This window comes from Schistocerca serialis, chromosome 1 (assembly GCF_023864345.2).
Source record: "Schistocerca serialis cubense isolate TAMUIC-IGC-003099 chromosome 1, iqSchSeri2.2, whole genome shotgun sequence".
Classification (NCBI taxonomy): domain Eukaryota; kingdom Metazoa; phylum Arthropoda; class Insecta; order Orthoptera; family Acrididae; genus Schistocerca; species Schistocerca serialis.
The window spans coordinates 334,440,632-334,459,472 of NC_064638.1; the positions used below are offsets into that span (position 1 = coordinate 334,440,632).

Consider the following 18,841-nt stretch of genomic DNA (forward strand, 5'->3'; position numbering starts at 1 on the left):
ACACAAGGTCTGCAACCATCACTGCTTCAGGCCGCTAAGTAATAATAATACATTTACTATAAAAACTTTACTGACGCGTTTCGGGCAAGATCGTTTATCAGAATATCACAAATAAGACTTATGCTAAATATCGCCTCAAGTGGTAACCCTGCTGACATCGGCGTTCGTGGAGATACCTCTTGACACGATACGTTAGATTCAATTTCTTTCCGATGTTCTGAGCGTACCAACGGCCTTGCCGCAGTGGTAATACCGGTTCCCGCCAGATCACCGACGTTAAGCGCTGATGGGCTGGGCTAGCACTTGGGTGGGTGACCATCCGGTCTGCCGAGCGCTGTTGGCAAGCGGGGTGCACTCAGCCCCTATGATGCAAACTGAGGAACTACTTGATTGAGAAGTAGCGGCTCCGGTCTCCGAAACTGATATACGGCCAGGAGAACGGTGTGTTGACTACATACCCTTCCATATCCGCATCCGGTGACGTCTGTGGTTGAGGATCACACGGCGGCCGGTCGGTACCGTTGGGCCTTCATGGCCTGTTCGACAGGAGAGTTTTTCTGACCGTGGGTTATACTAGAAATGTGCCACTAGTATTTTTGAAAATATGCATTCTTCTAAATTAGCGACGTAATACAGAGCTAAAGGCGACATGAAATTAATAATTGCGGTCAGTGGCATCTTTCAGCTGATGTACAGTATACTGTATCTCATTCCACTATTGATGATATTGTTGCGCAGAATTGTTCTTTTGGGTTTTGAATGTCACTAGAACAATAGTTGACGTGTAAACTGAAATCTCTACAACTGCCTTTATATTTTCCGTCGGTGTACTTTGAGTGTTGCGTTATTAAAATCCACAGGCTAAAAATAGTAGACAAAGCGTCCGTTAGTGTCGTGAAGAAGTAACATGACAAACACAGAAAGAAAGAAGTATCTTGTGAAACAGGACTTCGTGTGAAACCAGGAGACATGAAAGACTATTAGTCAGCTTAAATGAAATATGGAATAGCTCACCAAGGTAGTTTAAGTAATATTATCTGACACTAGCCAAATTTTCTTGGTTTCATATTGGTCGGGATCCAGTTTGTAGGTTTGAAATGTGGTATAAGATTCTAAAACGGTAGCGGGTCCTGTTTATCAGATTAAATACGCCAGATGTTGGTTTCATATTTTCCTAAACGTGTAAACTTAATATTAGAGCAGATTCCGTTATTTCTTCTTCAAGTATTATTGAAAGGCCCTTTCGGCTTGTTCTTAAATTATTATAGAAATTTTTTGGATTCAATCCATTTTAAATTTTATAAGTGGCAATAGCCTTTGGGTATATTCAGAAATTGCATGTGTGCACTTTATTCTCTTTTATAATAAAAGTTTTACAAATGGTGAATGATGTTATCCGAATCTCAGGCCAGTCCTTCTACGTAATTTATCCTGAGCTGAGTGCCTGGGTAACATTTGAACTGTGTTATTCACTATTAAGTATTCTTAATTATTGTTAGCTTACACATGGCTGAAAACTTTGTAAGTAGAAAACGTAGTAGCATAAATTACACAAATTTCGGATTGTTGCCTAATTCCGGATAGTTAATATGTCCCTTGCATTATGCTGGAACCTGTAGGTCGCCAGTGATGCTTATTTTGATGCACATCATTCTAATATGCGTACTCGTACCACTGACGTTGTGGATCATCCTCACCTCTGGGCAGGTCTTTTATGGTCCCACTGCGCATCCTTCCCAGTGTGTGAGGGAAAAAGACAGTCGGCCATTGATGGGTAGCGCATATAGCAGAGCCGCAACAACTGAAGTGACTGCGAATGGTTTCAAAAATATGGGTTGCATTGTTATATCACCCAGATTTTTACATCTATGGATTTTCCTCCTCAGCAATCTGCAGCATATGCTGGCAAGGACTCAGAAGCTACAGCAGGACGACTTTCGACTGCTATTAATGGAATGGAAACAGCGCTTTCTGCCTTTGAAAACAGCACGTCTTCTCTGTTTCCACCATCAGTCCCACCACGAAGCAGCAATGCTGACGCCATCTCCTTTTGAAAACGTTGTGGAGCAATCCCTGGATAAGGGAAAAAAGAAAGTAATTACCAAGACTAGAGGAACGACACCATCTTTACTAAAACGCACTGCATGAGTTTCATTTGATGCATCTGATAGACTTTCAATATGTCAGACTACCAAACTGGAGGTGCTGGTAAGAAAGAACAAGAAAACCATGAGACGGAAAGTTTATGGTGAGGAAATCTCCAATTCAAGCTTTGATGAAACCATGCTTATAGACTTATCACACACATGCGAAGAGGACGTAGAGTGCATTTACTGCGACCAACTGTGATCCACTGATACCTCTAAGGCCACCTCGATTACGTAAATCGGACGCCTTTGTTAGTATTATGAGCTTCATGCAGATATCGATGATGACACTTGAAAAGTTTTTAAGTGTGACTTACGTATCAAAAAGCACAAAGACAGAACACTTCTCTAGTGACGGCTGAAACGACTGCAGAGTAACCAACACTTATGCAGCACACTGTACTTTTGAAATAAACATTTGGTGCGAATCAACATTATGTTAATAACTCATTAAATTCTATTGTTTACTTCCCACCCGTATTTAGGGATCATGTACTCCAGATGTAAAAATTGCTCGTATTAATTTTTTGTCCTTCTATTACTAAACGACAAAATATTCTGAAGATTTTTACAGGTAGTATTTAAAATTCCATAGTAATAGTATAGCACATTTTCCATGATTTAAGGATTACTAGTATGCTGTTAATCTTAAATTTAAAAACAGTATCCGATAATAGGTTGCTATCCCCTACTGAGTTTTCTTCTGCACTAAATGCAAAAATTGGCAATGGCCTTGCCGCAGTGGATACTCCGGTTCCTGTGAGATCACCGAGTTTCAGCGTTGCTGGGCGTGACCGGCACTTGGATGGGTGATCTTCCAGCCGCCATGCGCTGTTGCCATTTTTCGGGGTGCACTCAGCCTCGTGATGCCAATTGAGGCGCTACTCGACCAAATAGTAGCGGCTCCGGTCAAGGATACCATCATAACGACCAAGAGAGCGGTGTGCTGGCCCCATGCCCATCCTATCCGCATCCTCCTCTGAGGATGAGACGGCGGTCAGATGGTCCCGGTAGACCACTCGTGGCCTGAAGACGGAGTGCTTTATTAAACGTAAAAATTAACAACTTATCAAGTAAGGCGAATGCACAGTTGGAAATGTTCATTAAACACTGTAACGAAGCGAATTCATAATAATTTGCTAAGCTACAACGCAACAGACTTAAGCCAGTAGTTTGTAAGTTACATGCATTTACATCACATAAAAAATGTAAATAAAATGTAAGGTACGAATGGTTTTCAGCTGAGTATCGTATTATAAGGACATGCTGGGTTATACACTCCGGATGTGCATTCCATTGGCAATATGCATGTAAATTAGGTTACGTTTCGAGAACTTACTTCTATGTGTTGAACAGTATTCTGACGGAGTAGGGCACGCAGGCTGGCTGTAAATATGAGTTTCAGTGGTATCACAAACTAGCTGCAAGCAACGTTTGGATACTACACGGGATATTTAACACAGAGGAGAAAGCGTATTAGTGGAAAGAACACAATGAAGGCCTCTAGGAGGGCAACGCGCTGACATGATGAAAGAAAAAATGCATGTCTTTTTTTGGAAGAGGCAGAAGCCTCAGTATTAGTGACCGAAATCGACAGAGCTTTGGAAGACTTGGGAAGTAACAAGGCAGAAAGCATCGCTAGCATACATTTAGACTTCTTAATGTAATATGAGAAGTGCCACAGGAACGACTGCTGAAGTTAGCGTGTAGAACCTATGAGACGGGAGATACAACATCAGACATTCGGAAAAATAACATCCGCACAGTCTTTATGATAGCGAGGGCAGACAAATGCGACGACTACCGAAACGTGAGCTTATTATCGCCGGCCGCGGTGGTCTAGCGGTTCTAGGCGCCCAGTCCGGAACCGCGCGACTGCTACGGTCGCAGGTTCGAATCCTGTCTTGGGCATGGATATGTGTGATGCCCTTAGGTTAGTTCGGTTTAAGTAGTTCTAAGTTCTAGGGGACTGATGACCACAGCTGTTAAGTCCCATAGTGCTCAGAGCCATTTGAGCTTATTATCTCATGCATCAAAACAGTTTAAAGGATAATTTACATACGAATGCTAAAAAAAATAAAGATCTGTTGAATGACTATCAGTTAGAAAAGTAAAGGTACCGGAGAAGCAGTTCAGACCTTGCGTTTGTTAACAGAACCAAAACTCAAGGGAAATCAAGACACCTTCGTGTGGCTTGTTTACCTGTATACAGGGAGGTCCATTGATAGTGACCGGGCCAAATATCTCACGAAATAAGCACCAAACGAAAAAACTACAAGGGATGAAACTCGTCTAGCTTCAAGGGGGAAACCAGATGGTTGGCCCGATAAATGGTGCTGCCATAGGTCAAACGGATATCAACTGCGTTTTTTAAATAGGAATCCCCATTTTTATTACATATTCGTGTAGTACGTAAAGAAATATGAATGTTTTAGTTGCACCACTGTTTTCGCTTTGTGATAGATGGCGCTGTAAAACTCTCAAACGTATAAGTACGTGGTTTCACGTAACATTCCACCAGTGCGGGCGGTATTTGCTTCGTGATGCATTACACGTGTTAAAATGGACCGTTTACCAATTGCGGAAAAGGTCATATCATGTTGATGTATGGTTATTGTGATCAAAATGACCAACGGGCGTGTGCTATGTATGCTGCTCCGTATCCTGGACGACATCATCCAAGTGTCCGAACCGTTCGCCGGATAGTTACGTTATTTAAGGAAAGAGGAAGCTTTCAGCCACATGTGAAACGTCAACCACGACCTGCAACAAATGATGATGCCCAAGTAGTTGTTTTAGCTGCTGTCGCGGCTAATCCGCACATCAGTCGCAGACAAATTGCGCGAGAATCGGGAATCTCAAAAACGTCGGTGTTGAGAATGCTACATCAACATCTATTGCACCCGTATCATATTTCTATGCACCAGGAATTTCATGGCGACGACTTTGAACGTCATGTAGAGTTCTGCCACTGGACACTAGAGAAATTACGGGACGATGACAGATTTTGTGCACGCCTTCTATTTAGCGAGAAAGCGTCATTCACCAACAGCGGTAACGTAAACCGGCACAATATGCACTATTGGGCAACGGAAAATCCACGATGGCTGCGACAAGTGGAACATCAGCGACCTTAGCGGGTTAACGCATGGTGCGGCTTTATGGGAGGAAGGATAATTCGCCATCATTTTATCGATGGCAATCTAAATGGTTCAATATACGCTGATTTTCTACGTAATGTTCTACCGATGTTACTACAAGATGTTTCACTGCATGACAGAATGGCGTTGTACTTCCAACATGATGGATGTCCGGCACATACCTCTCGTGTGGTTTAAGCGGTATCGAATAGCATATTTCATGACCGGTGGATTGGTTGTCGAAGCACCATACCATGGCCGCACGTTCACCGGATCTGACGTCCCAGGATTTCTTTCCGTGGGGAAAGTTGAAGGATATTTGCTATCGTGATCCACCGACAACGCCTGACAACATGTGTCAGTGAATTGTCAATGCATGTGCGAACATTATGGAAGGCGAACTACTCGCTGTTGAGAGGAATGTCGTTGCACGTATTTCCAAATGCAATGAGGTTGACGGACATCATTTTGAGCATTTATTGCATTAATGTGGTATTTACAGGTAATCACGCTGTAAAGAGCATGCGTTCTCTGAAATAATAAGTTCACAAAGGTACATGTATCACATTGGAACAACCGAAATAAAATGTTCAAACGTACCTACGTTCTGTTTTTAATTTAAAAAACCTACATGTTACCAACTGTACGTCTAAAATTGTGAACCATATGTTTGTGACTATTGCAGTGCCATCTATCACAAAGCGAAACAAGTGGTCCAACTAAAACATTCATATTTCTTTACGTACTACACGAATATGTAATAAAAAATGGGGGTTCCTTTTTTTTAGAAAAAATGCAGTTGATATCCGTTTGACCTATGGTAGCGCCATCTAGGGGGCCAACCATAGTGTGTGTGGGGGTGGGGGGGGTGGGGGGGTTAGGTTCCACATCTTCCCCTAAACCACTGGACCGATTTCAACCAAACTTAGTACACTTTGTGTATGTTCCACACCTCCCCTTAAACCACTGGATCTATTTTAACAAAACTTGGTACACATATCCCTTACAGTTAAACAACAATCTATGTTGGGGTAAGAACTACCTAATTATTATAGCTCAGAAAATATGAATTGATAAACACTGAGATGCATGAAAAACTGCCGCATTTCGCATGAGGTTTAAATTTATTACTCGTACTTCTTTGGTACTAACACTATTCGCAACAAATTTTGCAGACAGCATTCACACGTGGTGCTCAATGTACCTACACATATTAATCATTGCACGGCATATAGCCCAAGAGATATGGCGAGAAAAGCATTGAAATATGCAGTAAAGAGAACCGAAGAAGCTGTAATTAGAGATTTCTACATTATTCGTAGTTGTTTGTACGACTGTTCCAGAATTTCAAAGGTGTTTTCACGAATGATTTTTTTTTCGATATTACCCTATAAACACAGTTATTTTTTCGTTTCCTTCTCTAATAGAAAATTGGCAAAATGAATACCCGGGAATGCCGTGTTTGTCAGCTAGTAAGAATATAAGACCAAGAATGAGGCGCACGGAGTAAAGGTATGCATACACTTCACTACAGTTCATTCTCAACATCTAACCGTGAAAGACAGGAATAAAATAAAATAGAAGAGTGAGATGAAAATTCAGTGTGGGACGATATCAGTCATAAAATTCGCCGATGACATTGCTATCCTGTGGGAAAATAACGAAGAATTACAGGACCTGCTGAATGGAATGAACAGTCTAATGCACACAGGAAACACCAACGAATGGAGAAAATAATTAGGAACAGCAGAATGAAGCATCAAAACTGGGCACCACGAAGATGACGAACTGAAGGAATTCTGTTACCTATGAAGCAGAAATGACACATAACTGAAGAAGTGAGAAGGACATAAAGGACAGACAAGCAGAGGTAAATAATGTATTCCTGCCCCAGAGATGTCTACTGCTATCAAATGTAGACCTTAAACTCAGACGGAAATTTTTGTGTATACACGTGGGAGACTCGGGAAGATGAGTGTTGAAGTGTTTGAGAAATGGTTCTCTGTACAAGTATAAAGGAAAATAGGTGCACTGATACGAGAAGAAATGAGGAGGTTCTCCGCGGAATCGGCGAGGAATGGAAAATATGGAACATATTAAAAGAAGATGCGACGGTACTCAGTTCTTGCAGTAATCCATTCTTTCTTGCTCTGTACTCAATGCAGTTCGAAAAATAACAAGCCCTTTACCTTGCGCCTTCATATGTGACAATCCACTCAGCGGCCTGGTAAACCTGCTTTCGACACAACGCACCGCGCTGCTACCCGTTTCAGACACTAAAGTCTGTGCCCAGCGCTTTCGTGCACTATTTTCCTTCAAACTATACTCCACCTTCCCTTGAAGCTCCACAAACGGTAAACGTCATCTGTTATTTCCTGTACATGACAAGAAAATGTTACTTCGAACTAATTCGGAAGTCTGCACGGCACTCGCTTACGAAAGACTGACAGCCTCAATAATATTTACTACTCCCAGAAAGCTGAATATAGCGCAGATATTGTGATGGTTCTATTCTGTGCTATATGAGCAGCCACATCGGTTCCTTTAAGGGGATATAAGTACACTACATCTACCCGTTGAAGTACTCAGTCCACATATAAAAGCCTCTAATAGGAATCCTGCACGAAGCGCGCACGATGCCTACTTTTTCCCAAGGTCCAATCGGTTGAGATGTGGAAAAGAAAGTGAAAATCCAAAATGTTTTATTTGCAACTTTTAGCTACACCTGCCAGGTATTTCTCTACAAGGTTGCCACTCCTACTTAAGACATTTGTCCTAGCGTGCTACCAACTTTCCAATACACTGAACTTTCCACCATTTCTCTACGCTGGACTGAAGCTCGTTATCTGCGCCAAAATCCTGGCGTCATAGTCAGCGGTTCATATGAGAAAAGAGATGAAAATCAGAGAGACGCAATTCTGGGATGTATGGTGGGTGATCAAAGGCTTCCCAACGATAACACTGCTGGAGTGTCTATGTTGCAGCTGCATTGTGCGGCCGAGCATCGTCGTGAAGAAGGACAATGCCAGATAACAACTTTAATGTTTGCTTGTTCTGAACTGTCAGTCATAGAAACCTGCCTCGAATCGTATGACCCACTCGCTGAACATGGTCATTGCTTGACTCTCGCTTCCTTGTCTGACCGCCTGCATCTTGAACACTTGCGTGGCCAGTTATGTTATGTGGGCTGAATGAAATCTGAGGGGGACCCCCCAGCGTGAAGAATGCGAATTACAGAACACAATTCACGCTTGACGAAAGACACTATTGGTCTAGGCATTTTTATGTAACACTGTGCGCTTTTAACTGAAAACTGCGACGTGACGCGATCGACTGGCTTACTAGAAAAAAATAGCCCTGGTAATTTACGACTAAAGAAGCGCGAATTATCTGATATTTCCCAATGTGAATTTAGTTTGGTAATCAAATTTGCCTCAGTTTACGGAAGTTCTTTTGTCTTGTCTCTTGGGTGTTTAAATTACTCTATGTACTTCCGTCACAATTAACACCGAAGTTGAATTAATAACCAAATATCCTTATTTCCTTGTTTCCAACACTTTTTATGAATTTTTCAATGTTTCTACCTCAGACGTAAAATGTATATAGTGATGAATAACTTGAAATTGATGTCACAATGTAAAACTCATAATTGTTTCGTTTCGCGAATTCCTGTAAATCATTTTGATTTCAGTCTGTAATTTGGATTCGAAATCTGCAAGTAGAGGCAGTCATGGAAACAGGCTGTGCAGTCAAGTCTCTCTCCAATATTGCTATTGTTTCCACCACAATTATTTCGCTTTATTTTGTTAATATCTACAAAGAAATAATTAAAAATTACATGTTTATGTAAATTGAAGAACAATTAGATACTTTCAGAAGTTCAAGCACGATTTCAAAAAATGAATTTGCCTCTTTACTTCAGTTTATTGGAGTGATAATCTTTGAATTGCTCACGGTATTACTTGGACAAGTTTGCATCTGAGAAGTGTATTCAGTATTTCTTATTACTTTCGTCAGGAGACGCTTTCCTCACGGTATTACTTGGAGAAGTTTGCATCTGAGAACTGTATTTAGTATTTCTTATTATTTTCCTCAGGAGACGCTTTCCTGACTAGAGTCAAGAGTATACATCTCACTACAATCTTACTTATTGTAAAAATAAATTCATTATATTCCAGGAGCACTTCTTAGTTTCCTTTATGAGAGTAGATGTCAAAACAATCATATTCTTACTAATAGTAAATCTCAGCATATTTCATACAGTATATGATTGCGTTTTTGTGAGTGTGACGAAAAGTAAAGCAATAAGGGCTCTCCAGTTGTTAGTTTGCTTCATTGTTTCAATCCCTACTCGAACCACAGCTACTAAAGCACTAATGTGTAATATTTGATACGGAGATTGCCTTATTACCAGATGTTCGACTGGTACCCTATTGGACATAGAGGCAAACGTTGAAGTGCCTCGAGTGAAAGAGGTTTTACCTCTAAACAACAGAAATTTCTTTACAACTTCCGGAGGTATGTGACCATAGACTTTCAAACAACAGGCGCGGATGTTCACCTTGGTACAGTGTTTCAAGAATGACAAGGTACATAACCATGATTCGTGTCTATGGCGGAGGATGTCCACCATAAATTTCTGTTGTTTAATTTTTATTCTCTAGATAAAGTAGGCTGGTGCAGCAATGAACAAATGTAAGAGTCATGGACTTTTCAATCAAGTAGTCGGCGAGCTGGTAGTGAGGCCGAAGGGGGTCTCGGATCCCTACTGGACATATTTCAGATTATATTTCCAGTTCTGGCAATTGTGTTACACGTAAGTAAAATCTCTCGAAAGCTTTAATCACAACCGGAGAACTGGGGCTGTCAATACACGAAATCTGCACACCAAGTACAAAAATTTATAAAATCGCTGTGCAAATAAATTAAACGATGACGAACTCGACATGCACACAATGTAAAACTTGTACTACATGCTTCATTTTGAAATTCTGATAGTATAATTCGACTGATAGATATTGCTTCTGGATTCGATATCATCATGAAGAGCACACCACTACTTTTTCATGAGCATACCAGTTCCAACGGCGTATTCGCCTTGGATGCTAAGGAAACTCACACAAGCCCACAAAATAGCTAAGATTTGATCGTCTCTTGTGATTTTATGTTCATCTGAACACGAAGGAAAACTTTCCCTCAATTTCTAAGTAACATTGTAGCATCGAGAGATATCAGTAAAAAAATAAAGAAGGAACAGATTTCATACATTTGTTGCATCCAACATGGATTGAAACACAATTCCAACGTTCCTAGACAGAGAAAAGTTAAAATTTTTACGCATTCAGTATGAACACCATGTGTTACACGACAAATATGAAAATGGTGGCCCATTTCCTGCCACACACGAAGGAGCTGGTATCTCGTCAGCGAATATACAGCTTCATCAGGTGGAGATCTCCCCAACATTGGCCTAACACTCAATTGGGTTTTATACTGACTAACACTGGCAATGGAAGCCGTACCACTGGTCAAGGCCTTGCTTACGTAGCCAACATGACATTCGCCCAAGTGTTCATGAAAGTAATGAAAAGTTATTTTGGATCTCGTCTCTCCCATAAACGTGCCGCGCCCTTTCATCTGCGGACAATGGTGACAATGTGATGCCTCGTCATAAGCTTTCGTCTGATTGAGCTCGATGAAATCAACTCAGCGCTGCCGCGAAAGTTAGCAGTCACGTTCCTTTGCTGCATTGTGTGTTGTTCGTGGAAGCAACTAAATTGCCACTTTCCTACACTGTGGCGAACGTTAATCTATTCAAATGTTCGCTCAACTGTGTGTTGCGTAGTGACGTATTAATTATATGTATGAGCTAAATAAATATCTTAACGGTTAATGATTTCATTAGCAACGGTCCACAAATTCCCTTTGACAAGAATAGCGGCATTAACAAAGAATCCGATCGAGAAATCTGTGCAGCAGCAAATCTACTGCGGAGTGACGGGGAGGGGGTTTGAACCGCAGTTTTCCATAACCTCATCTTTCACTTTCATTGACATCTTGATATACGTGGTGTTACCTTAAAGTGATGGGAATTTTATAATCTAGCGGGCCTTACACATCCGATTTTCAATTTTTTGTCTTGTTCATACATATGATCCTGATGTATGTTTGCATTTCCAGCTGTTTTGAATATTTAGTTTATTGTTGACAGTCGAAAAGGTTATCTGTGTGTTTGAATGCTCATCGAATTTTTTCTTTCGAAAAGGATGGATTAAGGAATTTGCATTAAATTTTGCTTGAAAAATGGAAGTAAGAGCAGCGCCCCATTCGAAATGTTGCCTGTGGCTATTAGCGAATCTCTACGAGCAAGACAAGAGATTACGAGTGATATAAACATTTCAAAGAGAATCAAGAAGGCGTGACGACAACCACCCTGGATACACTACCAAATCGGATGCTGGCGACAATGCGGAAGAAGTAAGGAAGATGGTTCTGGAAAATCGCCAAATCACCATCAGAGAGTTTGCAGATGATACCGTCATATTCACTGGCTCATACCAAGCAGTTTTTTCGGATGTTTTGTGCATGAAACACGTAGAAGCAAAGTTTTTTCCGAAACTGTTGAATTTCGACAAATAACTACGTCGTGTAGATATCGCTCAGGGATTGCTGAATGAAGTCAACGACGATCCAGAACATCTAGAAAAGGTTACATCAGGTGACAAAACATGGGTATTTGGGTAAGATGGCGAGACCAAGGCCCAGTCGTCCAAACGAAAACTGACTGAACAGCCATGACAGAAAAAATTTACACAAGTTCGATCACATGAAAAGATTTTTTCACTGTTTTCTTTGGCTACAATGCGAAGTGCATCATGGGTTCATTGCTTATGGTCATACGGTCAATAAGGAATACTACCTGAAAGTTCCGCGCCGTTTGCGTGAAGCAGTCCGAAGAATAAGACGAGAATTATCACAAAACCACTCTTGGAAATTGCATCCCAATAATGCTGCAGCTCACACCTCATTGCTCGTTCGTGATTTTTTGGCAAAAAAATAAATCTATTATGTTTCCTCGGCCATTTTATTCGCCGGAAATGGTCTCCTATGATTCCTTTGTATTTCCGATGCCGAAGAGAACCATCATAAAAGGACGTTCTTTTGTCGCGGTTGATGAGATAAAAACAGAATCACTGAAGGACTTGAACACCATTAGAAAAAGTGAGTTCCAGAAGTGCTTCCAAGATAAGAAAAACCGCTGGCACAACTGTAATATATCTGAGGGGTGTTACTTTGATGAGAACAAAGTTTATTTGTTCATGAGACCCAGAAAATATTAGATACAGGCTCCGAGGTAGATGCCATTTTCCTTGACTTCCGGAAGGCGTTCGATACAGTTTCGCACTGTCGTCTGACAAACAAAGTAAGAGCCTACGCAATATCAGAGTTTTTAGCAAACATAGCACAGCATGTTGTTCTCTATGGAGAGACGTCAACAGACGTTAAAGTAACCTCGGGTGTGCCACAAGGGAGTGTTTTGGGGCCATTGCTTTCGACAATAAATAAATATATATATATATATATATATATATATATATATATATATATATATATATATATATGACCTAGTAGATAGTGTCGGAAGTTCCATGCGGCTTTTCGCGGATAATGCTGTGGTACACAGAGAAGTTGCAGCATTAGAAAATTGCAGCGAAATGCAGGAAGATGTGCAGCGGATAGGCACTTGGTGCCGGGAGTGGCAACTGACCGTTAACATAGACAAATGAAATGTATTGCGAATACACAGAAAGAAGGATCCTTTATTGTATGATTATATGATAGCGGAACAAACACTGGTAACAGTTACTTCTGTAAAATATCTGGGAGTATGCGTGCGGAAAGTTTTGAAGTAGAAATAGCATATAACTTTAATTGTTGGTAAGGGGGGTACGAGGTTGAGATTCATTGGGAGAGTCCTTAGAAAATGTTGTCCATCAACAAAGGAAGTGGCTTACAAAACACTTGTCAGACCTGTACTTGATTATTGCTCATAAGTGTGGGATCCGTATCAGGTTGGGTTGACGGAAGAGATAGAGAAGATCCAAAGAAGAGCGGCGCGTTTCTTCGCAGGGTTATTTGGTAAGCGTGACAGCGTTACGGAGATGTTTAGCAAACTCAAGTGGCAGACTCTGCAAGAGAGGCGCTCTGCATCGTGGTGTAGTTTTCTGTCCAGGTTTCGAGAGGGTGCGTTTCTGGATGAGGTATCGAATATATTGTTTCCCCCTACTTATACCTCCCGAGGAGATCACGAATTTAAAATTAGAGAGATTAGATCGCGCACGGAGGCTTTCAGACAGTCGTTCTTCCCGCGAACCATACGCGAGTGGAACAGGAAAGGGATGTAATGACAGAGGCACGTAAAGTGCCCTCCGGCACACACCGTTGGGTGACTTCCGGAGTATATATGTAGATGTAGATGAAAGTTCAGTTGTCGAATAAATAAAGATTTTAAAGAAAAACAAAAATTTCCCTAAAGAACAGAGAAGTTTCTTGAACAGAAATGTGTGTAAATGGTATCAGTGCAGCTCACTGTTAAGTGAAGTTTGTCAGTGACGGCTCATGTTTCCTACGTGATTCGATCAGTTCAACATGTGATACCAAAAGCTGATAAATGGCAGAAGTAAATGTTCGTCAATACTTACAAATTTTAGTTTTCTCGGAAAGCGTCATACAGCTGCTGCTAGCAGTTCACATTCAGCTGCTCCAGCAGAAGCGTACCACTTCTAAAACCTCCCACCCACGCTGCGAAATTTTCGCTCACATACGGTCAACAGTTGGAAAGCACGAGAAAGGACGACAGAGTTGGCAGCGGGTGAAACACGTGAAATTTGCAAGAGTAATTGCATCAGGAATTTGCATGTGAGGGGAGCCGCTTCCGGCGAGCAGCTCGTTACCAGACTCAGTTTGTTTTGTACATAATACCGACGACAAATAACGCAATCCACGGGCCGCGAGCCGCCAGCCCGCTTCCCCTGCGTCAACACGGCTGCGCCCCGCGCCGACTTTCACAGCCGAACGGAACCGGCGGCGGCCGAGGCGGGGCGCCCGGACCCCACCCCGGGACGGCTGCCATAGCAACCGGAAGCCACGTGAAGAATGTCTTGATGACGAGCCAGCCGGAACAGCCGGGGGAACAAAGAGATGACAAGTCGAGCAAATCTCAAATTGCAAACAGCGCCGGCATCCGGGCGGAGTGTGCCGACAAGAGGCTGGCGCGGGGGAACGTGGCGCAGATGAGCTATTTGTCGCACATTGTCTGTATACAAATTGCTTCGTTGCCGGCTCCGCAAGTCTCTCTGGCCGCGGTATCCGTGTCTGAGGCGCACAGGGAGGCGTCAGCAGACGCTGATTTACAGCGATCCAATAGGGTTCTCGAGCTGATGCATTGGACCTTCGAGAGTATGTGGCAATATTTTACATTGTACGCTTCATCAATCGGCGGTGGTGAGGCTATCAAAAAGTAAAGAGAGGGCAGTCTCACTTGCAGACAATACGACTACCAGACTTATATTGCGGCATGTTGCACAATGGCGTCAGTCAAGAGCCAACTTGATTGGCGCAATAGTTGCTTTTATACAATATTTTTATTTTGCTGTGTTGTGCGTGCTTCGTTCAGAGCAGTAAATTGGAGTGGTGTATACTAGACGATTCACCTGACTGCAAAATGTTTTGGTAGCGTCCAGTTAGGTACCTATCATCTTAGTTGCTATGTTTGACACCCTCTGACTTACAGATGATATCATAACCAAGGGAATTGATTATTACACCATACTGTAGTTACAATGAAGAAGATGTGGTCGCCAAAAATAAAAATTTCATGGTCTTGCAAAATTGCACTAAAAAAAGGTAAAGCAGCTGTCACACCGATGGTTCTTTTGAACACAATAGCGCTTTAGTAGACATGGTTCGTCGGAGGTGCTAAGTCCTTGCCTTTCCTCCCTACTTTGATCTGACTTACCCATCTAATCCTAGCCGGACGTACGGTTTAACGTGAATTGCTAATGGTCAAATGTCTCTGAGCACTATGGGACTTAACTTCTGAGGTCATCAGTTCCCTAGAACTTGGAACTACTGAAACCTAACAAACCTAAGGACATCACACACATCCATGCCCGAGGCAGGATTCGAACCTGCGACCGTAGCGGTCGCGCGGTTCCAGATTGTAGCGCCTAGAACCTCTCGGCCACTCCGGGCGGCGTTTAACGTGAACTCCGAACCACAGTGCAAGACACAATGTACCAACTGGAAGACGTTACTCAAAGTGAACTGAATCATTCAAAGTGAACTGTATCAAAACAGTATTATATAGTAAAGTACTCGCATCTCTTGTTTAAAAATGGTGCTCTATTACAAGGCGAATACTTACTTTGTCCTTGTACGAATGCTGAAATAATACGAAGACAGTTCGGAAAAATTTTTGATTTGGGTCTTAATAGAGAATGTAACACATGTATCTACGTTCGGCTATTTGTATGTCAAAGCTAAATTTTTAGTCTTGTCTTTAAATCGTCTACCGTATCTTCCTTAACAGCTAGTCTTAGAAGTCTGCCAGCAAAATCAGTAGATAAGATTCCAACCGTAACTTGAATGGTTCAAATGGCTCTAAGCACTATGGTAATTAACATCTGAGGTCATCAGTCCCCTAGACTTAGAATTACTTAAACCTAACTAATCTAAGGACAGCACACACATCCATGCCCGAGGCAGGATTCGAACCTGCGGCCGTAGCAGCAGCGCGGTTCCGGACGTCATACACGGCACAGATGTTTCTGGCTGCCTCCGCTGCTGTTACCACTCTACTGAATTCAAACAGAAGAATATGTCGGAGATGTTCCGATTTCTCCACTTGGCACTCCATTTCCTTGTGTCCACAGCTCCACTCATTATTTCCAAATGACGATATCTGAACTCAAGCAGCAAGAGTGAACTACAAATAAAAAAAATGAAAATCAATAAATAAGCCTTTAGCATCCAGTATACCAACATGAAAAACAAAACCGCTACGATCTTATGCAGCAACGTAATCCATTATTGCAAGGACGTCAAAACTGAAGTATTAAATAAGAAAATTATAACAAAATCAGAAAATCAATTAAACAATCATAATTATTTAAATACAGCCATATCAGCGCGTGATTTGCTCTCGGTTACATGTTTAAGGGGATTCCGGTTTGATGTTCATCTTCTCAAGGCATCTCAGGTATGTTCTACGGAGCCAAACCCATGACACTACGCTGGGATAAATACTTCTGCAAAAAATTGGTTTACAGGAGCGTCTCGACATTTGGGGGTACTGTCATCCATGAAGAATGGGTCACGCCCGTTTCACTACTGAAAAGTCGCAAATGTGACTTAAGTTGTGAGTCTGTATTCTGCTATAAAATATAACTCCTGTCTACACTAGAAGAAGCCACCACTGACATAGCCCGCACTCTTCACTGCAGTCGCAAGTGTTGACGGTGTAGATGTTATCATTAGAGACGATCGGTACATAACACTGCAGCATGCCGAACATTTAGTATGGCAGTGTGTTCTTCATTATTCACCAGCATCTTGGATATAATAAACCGTGTGCCACATGGGTCCCACGGCTGCTCACCGATGCTCACAAAGTACAATGTTTCCAATCGTCACTGGCATTTTCGGAAGGTATTCTGCGGAGAGCAACAAGCTTCTGCAGCGAGTCATCATGGTGGATCAAACTTGGGTCCATCACTTCACACCCGAAACAAAGAAAATGTCGATGGAATGGGTGGACACCACGTCACGAAAAAGAAAGGAGGCCAAGGTCCTTCCTTCTTCAGGAAACGTGATGGCGAAAGTGTCCTTTGACATGGAAGGTGTGTGCACGTATAATTTATGCCGAAAGGTACGACAATCAGCTCTGTTTCGCTTTGTGAAGCGTTGCACCTGTTGCGTAAGGCAATTAAAGAAAAGCGCCGGGGAAGATTGAGCACCGGTGAGATTTTGTTGCATGATAGCGCAGCACCGCACTCGGCCCTCCAAACGCCAGAGCCGCTGCAGCAATTCAAGTTGGAGGTATGCCAACTTCCTCCATATAGTCCAGACATAGCATCATGAGACTGTAACCTGTCTGGCAAACTGAAGGAGGACTTCAGTGGTCGACGATTCCGAAACGAAGAGGAGGTGAAAGCACCTGTATCCATATGGTTACATAGCGCTGGAGGTGATTTCTACGCATTCAGAATCGAAAAGTTGGTTACCCGTTCTGAGAAATGTTTACAGTCTCTTGCGGACTACGTGGAAAAGTGAATTTGCGTTATAAGTCGTCATAACCATGGTGCCTATATGTACGTGGTGGCCACAACTTGGAAATGCAACCCAAGTTTTGATTCGCCTTGGTAAAAGTGCATGGGTATATGTATGTATGATCCTCACCTCCTCCTAAACCATTGGACCGATTTCAACGAAGCTTCGTACACATATAGCTTACTGTCAGCCAAGAATCGCTGTGGGGTAAGAACCACCTACATACCATAGCGCAGTAGATATCACATCCGAAAAATTGAGAAGCTTGAAAAAAAGCAGCATCATGCACGACTTTAAATTTCACATGTGAATGTTCTATGCTACGAAATTTATTCGCAATAACTTTCGGAGGTAGTATCCACATATACCAGCAAATGCACCTTCAAAATTATATCGTGGTACCACAAATACATCATGAGGTATGACGTCATAAACACTGAATTGCGTGAAAGACTGATGCATTGTGCATGACTTTTAAATATTTTACTTCATTTTTACCAACCCAGTCGCAACGTACTTCGCAGACAGTATCCACGTATGCCGCTGAATATACGTGACAAATATATCGTTATATGACACACAGTTCAAGAGATGTGACGTCAGAAACACTGAGGTGCCTGAAAAATACCGCATCATGAGTGAAGCTTTAAAGTATTTACTCTTGAACACTAAGAAACTTTTACAGTCTAGTCAAATCAAGGAAATTCCTGACAAATAGCAGCGCTTTTAACAGCTTTCAACTTCGAAGCGCAAACGGCTGCAGGCGAAAACAATAGCCTTATATAGAGCTATGAAGAGTCGTTACCACGGAAACGTTTAGAAAATCGCGTTGCAGACACGCGAAGCAGCTGCGCCCAGCGTACAGAAACTGTCAAGGATCACTTCATACTGAGTCTACCGCAAGAGTACGCTTAAGGTAAGGATAAACAAAAGCAAGTGTTCGTCTTCGTCACAGGCGAAACATGTTTCTCTATTGTACATATGCCCTACTGAAAAAGCGATGTGTTAGCATATGAATGTTTAGCTGACCCCCGGTTAGCGTAAAAATACATTGGTAAGTTACACATATTTCTTTGTACGACTGTTTCATAATTTCGGTGCTTTCAAGAATACATGTAAATGAATCTTTTTCGATATTACTCTACAAATGTAGCTCATTTTTTATTTTAGTTTTTAACAGAAAATTGACAAAATAAATACCCGGCCAATGCCGGGATTGTCGGC

The 18,841-nt window shown here is 42.0% G+C and overlaps 1 pseudogene; it reads left to right on the forward strand.

Moving 5' to 3' along the window:
- The first annotated feature begins 225 nt into the window (after window positions 1-225).
- LOC126426567 (5S ribosomal RNA) lies at window positions 226-343 on the forward strand (annotated as a pseudogene).
- Window positions 344-18,841: the final 18,498 nt, after the last annotated feature.